The 15241-nt window shown below is 40.0% G+C and overlaps 1 protein-coding gene across 2 annotated transcripts in view; it reads right to left on the minus strand.

The window, feature by feature from the left end:
* The window catches only part of GALNTL6 (polypeptide N-acetylgalactosaminyltransferase like 6), a 1501141-nt gene that overhangs the window by 699712 nt on the left and 786188 nt on the right, over positions 1–15241 (minus strand). The gene's annotated exons all lie outside the window — the stretch shown is intronic.

Here is a 15241-nt window from a genome sequence, read left to right on the forward strand (position 1 = left end):
TTTGGGGGGTGTTTATGGCTTCCGGGGGGGGGGGGTTGCGGGTCAACTTAACCCCATACATTACCATAGCGGTTAATACCAGCTACCCACCCGCAAGCCATAAACACCCACCGTTGATGCGATTACACACTGCACCCATCCCCGCTAACCACAATATATATATATATATATATATATATATATATATATATATATATATATATATATATATATATATATATATATACTGTGTGTATATATATATACAGTGGTTGACAAATCACCAAAACATCTACTCGCCACACAAAAAAATCTACTCGCCACCTAGTACCAAACGTGTGCTGCTTGGGCCAATATTTACTCGCCCGGGGGTTAAATCCACTCGCCCGGGGCGAGCAAATGTATAGGTTTGTCGAACACTGTATATATATATATATATATATATATATATATATATATAAATAAATAAATAAATAATACACCAGTAACCCCTTAAGTTCCCTAACATTTTTAGCATGCACAGCAATGACACTATAGGCTGGCGGTGGCCCTTGAGTGTTCCCACAGGGGTCCCCGCTTGGCTGCAGTATCAAGTCTGTGCCCCCAAAAAATAAGTAAAACACACATAAATACTTTGAAATAAATAAGCATAAAAAGAGCCAATGTTATGTCCCCTAACCCCTTAATTACCGTAGCGGTTATTAACCGCTACCATCATTAAGGGGTTAACCCATCCTCACCCACAACTCTGAAGGCCTAAGCACAACCCCCACTACCCACCCCATGAGGCATAACCACCCTCACTCACCCATACACACCGGGAGCCCTACCCTCCCTCCCTTGGGGATAATTCCCCCTACCACCAATTCCCACATTCAAAACAATACACACACCCGCAATAAAAATAACAATTATTAACAAACTATACATAACCCACCCACACCATATAGCAAATATATTGTGGTGTTACTTAACCCTTAATAACAATAACAGTTAATAAGCGCTAAAGTTATTAATGGGTTACGCCACCCTGCACCCATTCATTTGTAGAGTGGCTTCATCATTCTTATATATATATATATATAATGTATATTTTTGACAGCGCCTACACGTGTACCAGCCTCACAGCAATATATCCCAGTGGCAAACAGATCGTTCAAAATTGCTAACACAGATGACCTGTAAAAAAATATATAATTTGTTATATATTGTGATGAACAAAATATATATTTGAAACTCAAGTGATAATATTAATAAGTGAGTGTGAAAAAATAACTATAGAAAAATACAAAATGGTGTAAATAATAAATAATAAAATAACATAATTGAAAGAACACAAATCTAAATATTAATTTGCTGGCAGAAGACAAGAGGATGTCTTTTCCTGAACCGCACGGACTTATCTACTTACGTGATTGGAACCATAGACTGTCGGTCTGAATTGCCGGAGGGACGATTCTTCATGGTGCACTGGTAGCAGTGAAGACTGACGTCACGAAACAAGTGGGCGGCGAGCAGATACATGTTGGCGCATGGGTTTACCCATTCAATGCTTTTAATGCATTGACAAATTGTGAGTGTGCATTTGTCTTGTCATTCCTTATTAAAAACTTTGTATTTTACACATGGATCGGGCGCTTTTTCTCTTTTTTCTCTAATATATATATATATATATATATATATATATATATATATATATATACTGTATATATTTAGTTTCCACGATCTCATTGGCTCTAGTCCCATGTGACTACGCCATGTTAGTTTTGTTGACGTCATGTTAAAGGGAAATGAAGCACAGCCAGTCTTTTAAATGACGTCATAATTTTTTTTAGCCTTATCCCAAATCACATGCTTTTCACGGACCAATCAGGACCGTGAGAACCATTTGATGCAAAATGTGACGTCATAGGCCTATAAAAGCCTATGTTGTCTCATTTTCCAGCTAGACGCCGTGGGGAGATGGACGGTGCTTCACAGAAGAAGAAGCCAGAAGACCCTGAAGACCCCGCAGACGGTGAAGAAGACACAGAAAAGAAGACCACAGACGGTATGGAGTATAAAGACAAGAAAGAAGACACCACATTGGATTACAAAGGATTTTTTATTTTATGGGTTCCTGGTTCCTGTTTTTGGATTTGTTGCAGACATAGCGGGTCCCCCGGAAGTCAGTCATTGGTCATCTAATTTTAAGTAAACTAAAGAAATGTATTTGATTAAAGTTGCAACTGTTTTTTTTGTTTTTTTCTCACAAGTCAGATTAATTTTTTTAATGTCCATTTCATGCCCATGTATGTATATATATCCCTATGGAGCTATATACATACATGTTTATTAAAGGGTTGTTTTGCAAATGTTTATTGCATTTTTTCATGTCTTCTACAAGTCTTTCCCCTGTTTGGTTACTATTGTGTGTGTGAAATGTAATGTAGAATTAGTTATGTCATTTCAGATGATGATGATTGCATGGGTTTATGTTGGGACACTGCCTTAATTGTTTATTGTGGCTTATTTGGTGAATTTAGATTGTGTATGATTGTGTTAGTTAGAAATAGATTTGTTTTTGCAATGGTTTTGTGTTTGCATAACAATCTTGAATAGGGTTTTTGTTTTAGATTTGCTTGTAATGTATTTCGGTTGGCATTAATTGTGTGTTGGTAATTTATTATTGTCTACTTGTTTTGTTTATATTGAAGGTTTACTTTCAAACGTGTATTTGTTTTGGACCATTGATTGCTATTGTGTACATGATGGAAATATTATTTGCATCATTTACAAATTGTTCAATTGTATGTGTTATTGCAATTTGCTCTTTACTGGTTTGGATAGGTGCTTGCAGTATTCTCTTATGAGATGTGTTTTTATTTTCATTTGCCTTTGTTTTTAATTTGAATTAGAGATCGGATGTTTTAAATTGCTACTGTACATGCATATCCTTTCCCATTTCTTTGTAGATTGCTTAATCATACTTATATTTTACATATATTTATAAAGATATATGAGAGCGCGAGAGAGCGCGAGAGAGCGCGAGAGAGCGCGAGAGAGCGCGAGAGAGCGCGAGAGAGCGCGAGAGAGCGCGAGAGAGCGCGAGAGAATGATGAAGCCACTCTACAAATGAATGGGTGCAGGTTGGCTTAACCCATTAATAACTTTAGCGCTTATTAACCGTTATTGTTATTAAGGGGTTAAGTAACACCACAATATATTTGCTATATAGTGTGGGTGGGTTATGTATAGTTTATTAATAATTGTTATGTTTATTGCGGGTGTGTGTATTGTTTTGAATGTGGGTATTGAGGGTAGGGAGTATTGTCCCAAGGGACGGAGGGTAGGCCTCCCGGTGTGTTGGGGTGATGGTGGTTATGCCTCACGGGGGTGGGTAGGGGGGGGGGTGTATTTATGTTAAAGTATTTGTGTTTTTTAATTAATTTTTTGGGGCACAGACTTGAAACTGCAGGCAAGCGGGGACCCCTGCGGGAACACCCGAGGGCCACCGCCAGCCTATAGTACCATTCCTGTGCCTAAAAAAATAACTATGGGTTATGTATATAAGGGGGGTTTAGGGGTTGTTGGGGGCACAGAGGCTGATTGTGTTGTGTATTGCAATGTTTATTGGGGGCAATTGTCCCCAATAAACATGCTACTGCGACTTAACCCCTTCATTGCCTTAACGGATAGCCGCTAAGGTAATGAAGCAGCATTACAGTATTTGTATTAATAGTGTACATGTGCAGAGGGTCTCCGTACATGAACCGTGTTGGTTTTATGTCCGGGGACCCCTGCTTCCCGAGATATAGGCCCCGTTATGGGGTGCCGTTATCTCCTATGAATGGAAATGTCCCGCGTCACGTGATCGCGCTATCTCCATGCATGGGGTCCACGGACATAAAACCAACGCGGTTCATCTCCGGAGCCCCCCTGCACATCTACAATATTAATGCAATTGGTATGTAAACATTTTTTATTTGCCGGCGAGATTTGTGCAGAGAGAGGCGGATCTCGCTCTCTGCTGACAGATCTCGCCAGCGGAGCCCTTCTCGCCAGGCCTCGCCATCTCTCTGCCGGATTCCTCTCACAGATATGCGCACCTTCCTGCATACTGCAAGGGGAACCCGCCAAAAACATGGTGAGTTCTAAGTCTGGCGAATGGCCATTCTTGCACTTTCCTGCATAGGCCCCTTAATCTCTAGTGATCTGCTACTGGGAAGGAGAGTGGGAGTTAGCAAATCACTTTGTCATATTATGTAAGGTTTCTAATAAAACATCAGGACTCGGAGCAATTAGTTTTTTTTAACATACTGTATGTATGTTGCTGATGCAGACGTTGACTAGTTTTTTTTTTTTTACAGAATCTGAGGGATTTAGATGCACTTAAATGATCGGATCCAATAATGCCTAAGGTGCACGGAAGTTCACCATTTACAGGGAGACAATGTCACAAAGTAGACCAAGCAGCTTTCATAAGAAAGTACCGGCACTCCCCAGTTCTTTCAAAAAATATATAAAAACATATATTCGATGGTCTGACGTTTTGGTCTCAAACTCATACAAACTCTTGACAGAGGTCTGTTTTTCAGGCCGAAACGTCTAACAACTGAATACATTTTGTTATATATTTTTTGCAAGACCTGTGAAGTGTCGGTACTTTCTTATGAAAGCTGGTTGTTCTACTTTGTGATATCTTGTTTTACATACAACATGGACGTTATGTGGGTGGCGGCCAGATTCCAATGATCAATTCTGACAGAGATGTTAGGGATGACTGTAGCACTGCTTGCCTGGAACAGCACAAATAGCTTGTTTGTGAAACCGCTACTACATGACCACTAACATCAAATAGGACTAATACATGTTGCCAACATTTGTAATTTTGGTAATTAGACAATGATGTGGATGATAGTATGGTGGTTTGTGAATCTTCATTTTACTGAGGGTAAGTAAATGTGCGTAACTGCAAGCTAGCCAAGGAAATAATTAACTCCACATTGTGTGCTGCTAGCAGCCAGCCAACCACAGTAATTTCAGCTCCAATAGTGTATATATTAAAACCTAGTAGTACTTAGATGCTCTGACTCGTGCCGGAGACCCTGTGCTTCAATCCTATGCAGTAAAAATTTAAATAGTGTGATCGCCTGTAAGAGCTGTGAAGGCACTGAATGTACTAGCCTGAGGGCTATGGTCATTGTTGGTGCTCCTGGAGCAAGTGGGTTTGGAGGTCAGGAGCCTGGGTGCATCCCCCCGTGCCCTACTATCCCTCTTCCTATTACGCATGAAAGTATAAGCCTTTGTCAGGGTAGGAGGGAGTGCCTGGAGATAGAGGTGCAGAGAACAGCTGTCCCTTTAACAACTAATTAACTGCCTCTCTGCTAAGGGAGGTACATTTTCAGTTTTAAAACCTACAGTTCTCTTTTTTCCCCCCTCTCTTGTTATTTTCTCTCCGCAGAAAGTAGCTGCCCCTCAGCACACACACACATATATATATATATATATATATATATATATATATATATATATATATATATATATATATAGCTCCCAAATTAAATAACGAAAAACATATCTACTTAAAAAAAGTGAGTAAAAAAAAAACAGTGATGGGAGAGAGGATAGGTGATTTAGCCTGCAGTTACCACCCCAGTTAGATTAGGGCAGTGCTGTGTTTAATCACTGCAACCTCTAGGGGAAAACAAAAAAAATGGTTTTAAATCACCAAATAAACTGCAAACTTCCTACAAAACACACACACACAATGTCCTGTTGCTGTTCTCACACCAAAATATATTTAATTAGAAAACAATAAAATAGTTTTTTTTTAAACTATTTGGAAGCTCTTTGCATGTGCTCCCTAAAATGAAGGAGGAATTCCTAACCTAATATGTATCTCCAGATGTGTATATATATATCCCCTCAAACCACCCTACAAATATATGAGGAAAAAATGCCTGTGCTTAAAAATGAACATAGCTGAGGTATCATGGGAGATATGCTCAAACAAAAGAAAAACAACGTCGCCTTACATATGGGAGACTATTCAGATCGACAAACAAATCAAAAGCTCTATTCAAACCACTAACAAATTTGATGTATTTTGTGTCCCAAAAGCTATCACAAGTCCTAATAAAAACTTGATTGCTCAGGCAAGAATTCCTAATGATAGTCAGGGAGCTAGACCTAAGTTGGTTGGGGCCTCCAAAAAATATGATTCTAACAAATCTTGTGCCTCTTTTTTAGAGAAAAGCCAACGGCCATTGAAAGAGAAATCATACCCACTGTGGGACGCCCAGAATCGGACACCGAATCAAACAAAAGGCTTAAAAAGAGGACAAGAGGAACAAGAGCAGGAAGGCAGGTTCAGCAAAAAAAGAGCAGAGCAGGAATAACTGTTCCAGAACCAAGTGGTATTTATAACTTATCCTCACATGTACTTATAACCCAACAAGTATCACTTCTAAATAAAGGGTTACACTTCGCCCCAAGCTCCAAACCAAGAGCTTTTGATTTGTTTGTCGATCTGAATAGTTTTGTGTGGAAATTAACACTAAAATGCCATTTTTCTATCAGATCGAGAAAGGAATCGGAATTCTCAGTAAATGGGCTTAGTGAAGGTGATATGGGTTGTTTGAAAACATTAGTAGATCTCATGGGTGAGTCACATACACAGGATAGTGTACATTCTGGGCTCTGCACTGATTCAGAATTGGGAGACAGTTGGTTGGATCTTTTGGAGGATACTCCTGCACAGGCCTTGGTATCCAATACTTTTAAACCAAAATCATAATTCTACCCCTATCAATCGAGGGGTAGTTATATCGATACCTTTTATACGCTTGTTTTGAAAGATTTTGAAGGATTGTGTTTGGATTCACCATTCATTAAGAGTAATCTGTCAGTGGGTGAATCTGAGGCACTTAAGGAGTTGAAGCGGTTGAAAGATCAGATTGTGATAAGGCAGGCCGACAAGAGAGGTAGTATTGTGGTACAGAATCGCAAGGATTATGAGGCTGAGGCAAGAAGATTGCTCTCAGATAAAGCTTCCTATGTGGTCTTGAATGTGGACTCTACATTGGACTATCAGTTAGAGCTAAGCTCACTATTAAAGGGGGCTTTTGATGAGAAGCTTATTACTAAGGATGAACTTACATTTCTTTAGGTAGCCAATCCGCGTATTCCCATCTTTTACCATCTCCCGAAGGTACACAAGAGCCTCTAGAACCCGCCAGGTAGGCCCATTGTGTCTGGGGTGGAGTCTATGACGTCGAGTGTGTCTAAATACGTGGACCACTTTTACAAACATATGTGGTCCAACTTCGTTCGTATATAAGGGACACGCTCCATGTCATAGACTCCCACTCTTCTATAAGGTGGAAATCTACTTTTAAATGGGCCACCTGTGATGTTCAATCTTTATATACATGCATTGGTCATGATAAGGGTCTCAAGGCTGTTGCGCATTTTTTGGGGGGTGGTGGAGATTTACATGTATCACAATCTAATTTCATCCTCTCCCTTGTCGGCTTTATTCTTGGTCACAATTATTTTCTGTTCAGGGATAGCTTCCATCTCCAGACCTGTGGTACGGCCATGGGCACCACATTTGCCCCCAGCTATGCAAACCTATTTATGGGTTATTGGGAGTCCAGATTTATCTGGCCCAATGCACGGCTGGGGGCGGGTCTGGTGGTCTATGGCCGGTACATCGATGACATCTTGATCATATGGGATGGAGATGGGGGTGACCTCGAGCAGATATTGACCGACTTTAACTCCAATGACATGGGCCTCAGATTTACCCACCAGATTGATGTATCTAATATTGTCTTTCTAGATTTGAAATTGTCGGTAGATTTGAATCTGAATATCCAGATGCGAGTGCACTTCAAGGACGTGGCGGTCAATGGCTATATACACGCAAAGAGTGCACATTATTCTAAGTGGCTATTCATTATCCCCCTCAGTCAGTTTAATAGACTGAGGAGGAATTGCTCGTCCGACCAGGTATTTGAATTGCAGTCGCGTCATCTTATCGACAATTTCAAGCAAAAGGGGTATGATATGGCTTTAGTGCAGAGGGCATTTAAGAAGGTCAGGTCTGTTGAACGTGGGGATCTGTTAGCTAAATCTAAGCTTAAACAGTGCAAACAATCCATGCCTTTGGTAGTCAATAATAACAACTGTGGGGTCAAGTTTATTACAAAATGTAATGGGTACTCTCACAAAATCAGACAGATCATCAATCGCCATTGGAAAGTGTTGCTTTGAGATCCGCACCTCGGCAGTCAGCTGTCCACTGTGGCACCACTGGTCTTCCGTAAGGGTTTAAATATTAAAAACATCTTGGCCCCAAGTAGACTCAGTGACAAAACAGTTGAGAATAGTTGTTCACAGCTAGTATCCGGAAATACAAAGTGTGGCAGATCTAGGTGTTTAATGTGTGGACATCTTCATCTGTCGAACACTTTTTCTTCATTTAGCAATAAATCTGAATACACAATAAAAGGTCCAATCAACTGTCTCTCTACATATATAGTGTATGTTCTATCTTGTCCATGTAAATTGCAATATGTGGGTCGCACTAAAAGAGCACTGTGTGTCAGATTTCTGGAGCATAGACGTTCCATCATTAGGGGAGTGTTGGCACACAGTGTTCAACGACATTTTTCCCAAGTGCATTCTAAGGACCCGAAGGGACTTGTCATTATGGGTATCGAAAGTATTCCAAGTACTCTACTAGGTGGAGATAGATTCAAAACACTTTGTAAGAGAGAGTCTTTTTGGATAGACTCACTTGGTACACTTTCTCCCAGGGGTCTTAACGAGTGTTTGGATACAAGTACACTGGTTTAGTGTCCTGCCTTTGCTGTTCTCTGCCTTGCTGCTCTGGTTGCTATTTTTTGGTTCCTCTCTCCCTTTCCTAGGATAGGGTTCTGTGTGTTTTTGAGAGGAATCATCTATACTATACTATAATTCCTTGATTAGATATTACTCTATTGTCATTCCAGTTTGCTCCTTTTTAATAATTGTAATATTTTTTTACGTAATATTGTTGATGTTATGTATGATTACACTATATGAGATTTTTTATGAATATGAATTTATTATTTTTATTTTTGTTAGTATTTATAGTTTATTTGTGAATGTTGTTCCCATCACACAAAGATTTAAATAAATATATATTTTAATATATTTTTTATCTTTTATATGGTGCAGTGGTACATAATTGTTATATTGTTATTATATTATATCATTGGATTGATTTAATTTTTGGAATTAGAATTAAAATTATTATAGGTTTAGGTTTAAAATTAATATTTAAATTTGATATATATATATACACATATTCATCCATATTTGATGAAACTTAGATTGGTATGAGTAGGATAGTTTTTTTTTACACACATTAGTGTTCATTTAGATAATAAATAATTAATTGATTAGTTTAAGCTATTTTCATTGTTTGGTGAGAACAACATTATTATTGGTGTTTTTTATTGTCATTTTTTGTAATATTGTAATGTATATTAACTCTCTAATGATACAATCTGTGGTGAAACTTAGAACCAATGTGAAAATGGGTTTACTCTATTCAGCCTATTTCATTGGCTGTCCTCGACCAATCACATATCCCCTGACGAAGTCGCCGCAGTGTGACGAAACGCGTAGGGCTGGTGACATCATCGCGTATGTGTTCGTGTTACTGGGAGTTCCTGGCGTCCTTGCGCTTTTGCTGGCGGCATTTTCAAGAGCTAGCAACTGCTGCATGAGTGAGCGAAGGGCGTGAAGGCAATTCAAGCCTTTTTCAACTTGCTGCAAACTCGGTATAGGAGTTCGTGGTGGCTTTGGGCTCTTTACAACTACTCTGCCTATGGGGACTCCACCTACCATCGCAGATGACCACAATTAGAGATTTCTCTCCCACGAATGGTTCTGTTTAAAATCCAGTAAGTGCACATTCTTATGGATTGCTGTTTTTTTAAATAAATGTACCAAATTTGTATTCAGTTACGTGCTATGGATCTTGCGCTTTTGTTTGTTTTTTGCCCATATATATTCTGGAGTTATCTATATGGTTATGAAATCCGACTCGTCCTCCTCAAAAGTGAGTGTTTAATCCACGATTTTCTTATTAAAAAGCGATTTTGACATGTTATCACAGTTTTGTGAATAGCTATACATGCAAAATCACTTGTAACGTGCACTTAACAAGCGTTAAGTCACTTATCAAAGTTTAGTGAATAGACCCCATAGTGCTTTGGGCCGACGAAACCCTTAATCCGGCACTGATTCTACACACATCTCGTTAATTTTTTTTACTTTTGAAATGTTTAGAACGTCAGCCTCTGTTATTTATGCGATGACAGGCATTTGTTTTTATGGACTATGATATTAGCTCTGTTTTTGATGACTCTAGGCCATAATTCTTTAGTTAAGGGAGGACAACCATTAAAACACAGAGGGACAAGGATCATTTGAAAAGGGTAAAGCAGGAATGCAAACAAGTGAATTGGCACAAACTGCATATTTAAATAGAATGCATCATTTACACTCTTTCTTTGTCCTGGATTTCCTTTCTAAATGTACTTGCCTGAGGAATTTGTGTCAAGTAAATAATATATTTAATGTGACACAAGACATAATATGAAATGAATATGACTGTAAGGAGTCAAAGTGGGTGGTTGTAGTAAAAATTGGAAGTCAAGGAAGAAGGAAGGGGTCCAAAAGACACCCCTGTGATGCCGAGCTGTTTCCCGAGGAGGGGGGATGTTTAAATGGTATGCGGGGCTACACTCTGAGGGGGGAGGTAAGTAAGGGAGTCAAGGGGTTAAAACTACCTTTACAGGGCAGGAAACTGCACGGGTGTTGGATTTCATACCTGATAAGGGGTAGGCCCTGTGGCGGTAGATTCAGGTGGCACCAGATCACTTGGCATCCAGGCGCGATGATCAGGGCACATGGGCCCATGTCGTCCACAGCAGGAAAGTTAGTTGAGCCGCACCGGTTGCTGTGGAGGCTTTGGAGGTGGCCACAGATACCTCTGCTAGCACACGGCAGGCTGTGGTTGGCTGGACCCTGGTAACCCCTCCCCTGGGTGGAATTAGAGGCAGGGCTGTGTGGGTAGGATCCTTGACTCCCGAGGAGTTAATCACTTACGTGGGCGGTGCCAGCATTTGGCACCAAAAGGATGCAAATTGGTGTTGCAAAAGTTTGCATTTCAGCTTTTACACACCATGCGATCCTATTTTCTTGGCGGGTGCGCCATTTTAGAACAGTTAGAACATGAAACCACGCGCTGGCCGCCATTTTAGAACACTCCTTAACACACTTCTTAATGTACACAAGTTACTACATTCACTTCAAGGCTTGTCCCATAATAGCAGAAGTATAAGTGGCGTTCACTCTTCCAGGATACATTTCCTACTGGAAGCCCGCAGAATACAGATTTGAGGAACAGAGAGTGGGGGTCACGCTCCCGGAGAGCACCTCCACCCGATGCGATTCCCCCACGACACAGTACGTTGTGCCATTTAGGGGACGGGGTGTCCTAGGTTCTGCTTCGTGCATTATCCTGTCCCCGAATTCCAACCTTTCAAAGGAGGATTTATATAGGGTAGCACACTCCCCTGTATCAGACCCTCAGGTGGTCGCCCCTATCATAACATCCGCGTGGGAGTCACGCTCCCAGAGATAGCTAATCTTGGTGTGCCTCCCCCTACTATGTTAGGATCTCTCGCAGGCGGAGGCGCTCTATACCACGAACGTGATCACCCCAGGCTCCCAGCGGCAGAGGATCCGGCCTCCTATACGCCAGACAGGTATCCAGCACGAGTGGTTACTCTTAGACACGGGGAAAGGGGGCTACATATGCATTGTCAAATATAGATTAAATGCACAGGGACAATTCACTAAAACCTGATGCAGAGTATTGCAAATGCAGGCCTGGTGCTGTTCTATAATTAAAGGCTGGAACATAACAAAAAGCTCCTAGTCGACTATCTAAAAAAAATCTAAACATGATCCAGGCACACAAGTTAATAAAGTTAATGCATTGCTTTACATTGTATTCAGAAGTAAGCACAGTTTGATTTCGATATTAAGGCCCAGATATATACCATTTATCAGTTTCAGTGCCTGGCATAATGTTTTTATTAGATATATTGGAATGGCTTAAAAATTCAATCACCTACTAGACAACAAATAGACTGGTAAATTAAAGTACACACCGTGCCACTGCAGTGTCATATATGATTTAATCATTGGACTGTAGTTTATCTCATGCAATGCAAGAACAGTGCTGAGAAAGTTTTAGATATTCATCAAATCCTATAAATATGTCAGTAAGTGACGGCTTTTATACATATTGGAGCGCACATTATTTAAATAAACTTGACCTGGTAATTTTGAGGCTTTAGTGTAATCATCTGCATGAGTACTGAATATATCTGTGGAATGCAAATAAAACCCTGGCATGAAAAATGTTCATTATAATTAAGGACATTAATATCTGTACTCTGAGAAGCCACTGAGAAGCCACTGTACTGTAAGTCATGCTCAAGCACTCCCACCTATTAGTACATGCATACTGTATGTAGAAACTTCCAAATTAAAATCTATATAAATATTTGTATCTTTAACATGAGTTTATTTCCAGTGTATCTCAAGTATGTTCACAGGTACAGTATCTCACCCTATGGAATACAGGTGACTATTTGGAGGTATGCAAGTCAATAGGCCCTCTACTGAACTGGTCAATCCCGCGTCTTCTCCAGCCCAAACAAAAGCACTATTTTAGGGTCAGGTTTATTTAGCAAATGTTCTCAAAGCGGTCAGATGTTTCAGAAATTGTTTGTGAAAAAAAATTACCGCATTTCACCTGGTTCGCATTTTCCTGCGAATATTTCCCACTTTTTTTTTAACACCACCTAAAAGGTGGCGAGATTGGTATTGCAAGTTATATCCAGATATACCGTGGGAAAGGAGGGGGAGGGGTAGGAAAGGTAAAGGAACCTCTGCTCAAGCTGAATTAAAGTATAGGGTACTACAGATAATAGAGTGCTACTTTAAACTGAGTTCCTTCTCTTCTGGTTCATTAAGTTATATCTAGAGCCTGAAATATGAGTATCGCTGAGAGAGCAAAACCCATACCGTAAATCAGACTGGGGATGGAGTTAGCACCACCTCTGGTCATTCTGCTTCTAAAGTAAGTACAAACCGGAAGGATTGGATCTGAAACAGGGTGGTTTGTCACTTTCTGTAGACGCAGTTTAGAAGAAGTGATTTGCGATATAGAATACCGTTTTATTTGACTCCACTTCTTGTTAACATGCCAAACCATGTGGAGCTACAAGAATAAGCCCCTATGTTTTCTCCTGCTAAATCCCCTGACACATCACCATTTTAGAGAAATACTGATGTACTGTAGCACTGTAAAATATCTTTGCCAGGTGTCTTACTGCCGTTTTGAATATTCCAACAAAATGTCCAATAAGCCAAATGAATCTCCATCTTTGGAATCACTGCAGTATTCTTACATTATGTTGTTGTAGCCATAGTTTCTAACATATGAGCATCTATTGAAAAACTAAATACAGCGACAGCTATACAAAACAATATTAAATGTTTGATAAATGTTATGCCTACATTTTGTCATTTTTTAGTAATCCAAAATGCTTATAATACATTATTAGGACTTTAAAATATGTGAATGCTTTGCATTGTTTCTTAAGCTGCCTATGTAATGTTTGTTATAACCCAGTTGCCCTAAAACAATTACTAACATACAATCTGTGGAAGAAAAAATATATCAGAAAACAAAAAAAAAATGGTTAGGTTCTACTATCTTTTAGAAACCATCCAGTCTAATCCGATAAAGAAATGCATGTATATGTATACACACTTAAATGCTCACAGGTTGCATATTTGCAAGTCTTTTTAATATGTATTAACTTCTATAAATGTTTTATACTCTTTTTAAAATAGAGTTATCAAAAAAATCAATTTCCATTTTTTTAATATTGTTCACTATCTGAACTGAGTAGTCTCATTTCCGCTAATAATATTTCCACCTACTGTAAGGCATGCTTTATGGAGATATTCTCCTTATTCATGCCTTAGGCCATTTTATTCTTATGAGAATGCTGGGACTGAAAAGGAACGTAATATGTGCTGAACGCAAAACTGGGATAGTGATGCTCCAGAAGACCTTCTGGTTTTCTGTAACACCATTCAATACTTCCACATTCAAATTGTGATCCTTGGATTTATACAGTGGCATTATTACATTTTTCTTTCTATCTTTCAAAGTCTTTGTCATTTATTGTTTACATATATTGGATTTCCCCACCTTGACCACTGCTGCACAATGGGCATATATGCAAACTTTCTGCAATTACGTCAACTATTTGTTCTATTATTATTATTATTATTATTATTATCATTATTATTATTTTATATGGATACAAACATGATTTATTTTTCCAATACGTATTAGTCATCAGTTATGAAAACTGTTTTGCCATTTAAAGGCAAGTATCCCAGTTTGGGGAAATCTTTTGTGACACATAACAGTTTGCTTTTAGATTAATTATTTGTCATAGCTTTGTTTCACTTGAAAATGTTGCTATTTCGCTGTTTATCCTCTTGACAACTTATTTTATGTACAGTACATGTGGTCTAGTACAGTGGTGCGCAAACTGGGGGGCGCGCCCCCCTGGGGGGTGCAAGATTGTTTAGGGGGGGCGCAGGCAGGGCGGCGATTTTGCCAGGAGCAGAGAAAAAAAGCCGTCTGTAGCTGCAATTTAACTTTTGGCCATTAGGTGGCGCTGTGCTACACTGTGCGACACAGCATTATTGCTTCCTGCATCAGCGTGGTGAGTGTGTGTGAGACTGGGACATGGGGAGGGAGTGTGAGACTGGGACATGGGGAGGGGTTGTGAGACTGGGACATGGGGAGGGAGTGAATGTGTGTGAGTGGGACATGGGGAGGGGGGTGAGTGTGGGGGTGAGACTGAGATTGTGGGGGGTGTGAGATGGGGAGGGGGATGAGAGTGGGGGGTGAGTGTGAGATGGAGAGGGGGTGAGTGTGACATGAGGGGGTGAGAGATGGGGAGGGGGCGAGTGTGAGATGGAGAGGGGTGAGAGTGTGGGGGGTGAGTGTGACATGAGGGGGTATGAGATGGGGAGGGGGTGGGTGAGTGAGAGAGTGAAAGAGCTACATGGGGAGGGGGGTGAAAGAGCTACATGGGGATGGGGGGTGAAAGAGCTACAT

This window comes from Ascaphus truei, chromosome 1 (genome assembly GCF_040206685.1).
Source record: "Ascaphus truei isolate aAscTru1 chromosome 1, aAscTru1.hap1, whole genome shotgun sequence".
In the NCBI taxonomy this organism is placed as follows: Eukaryota; Metazoa; Chordata; class Amphibia; order Anura; family Ascaphidae; genus Ascaphus; species Ascaphus truei.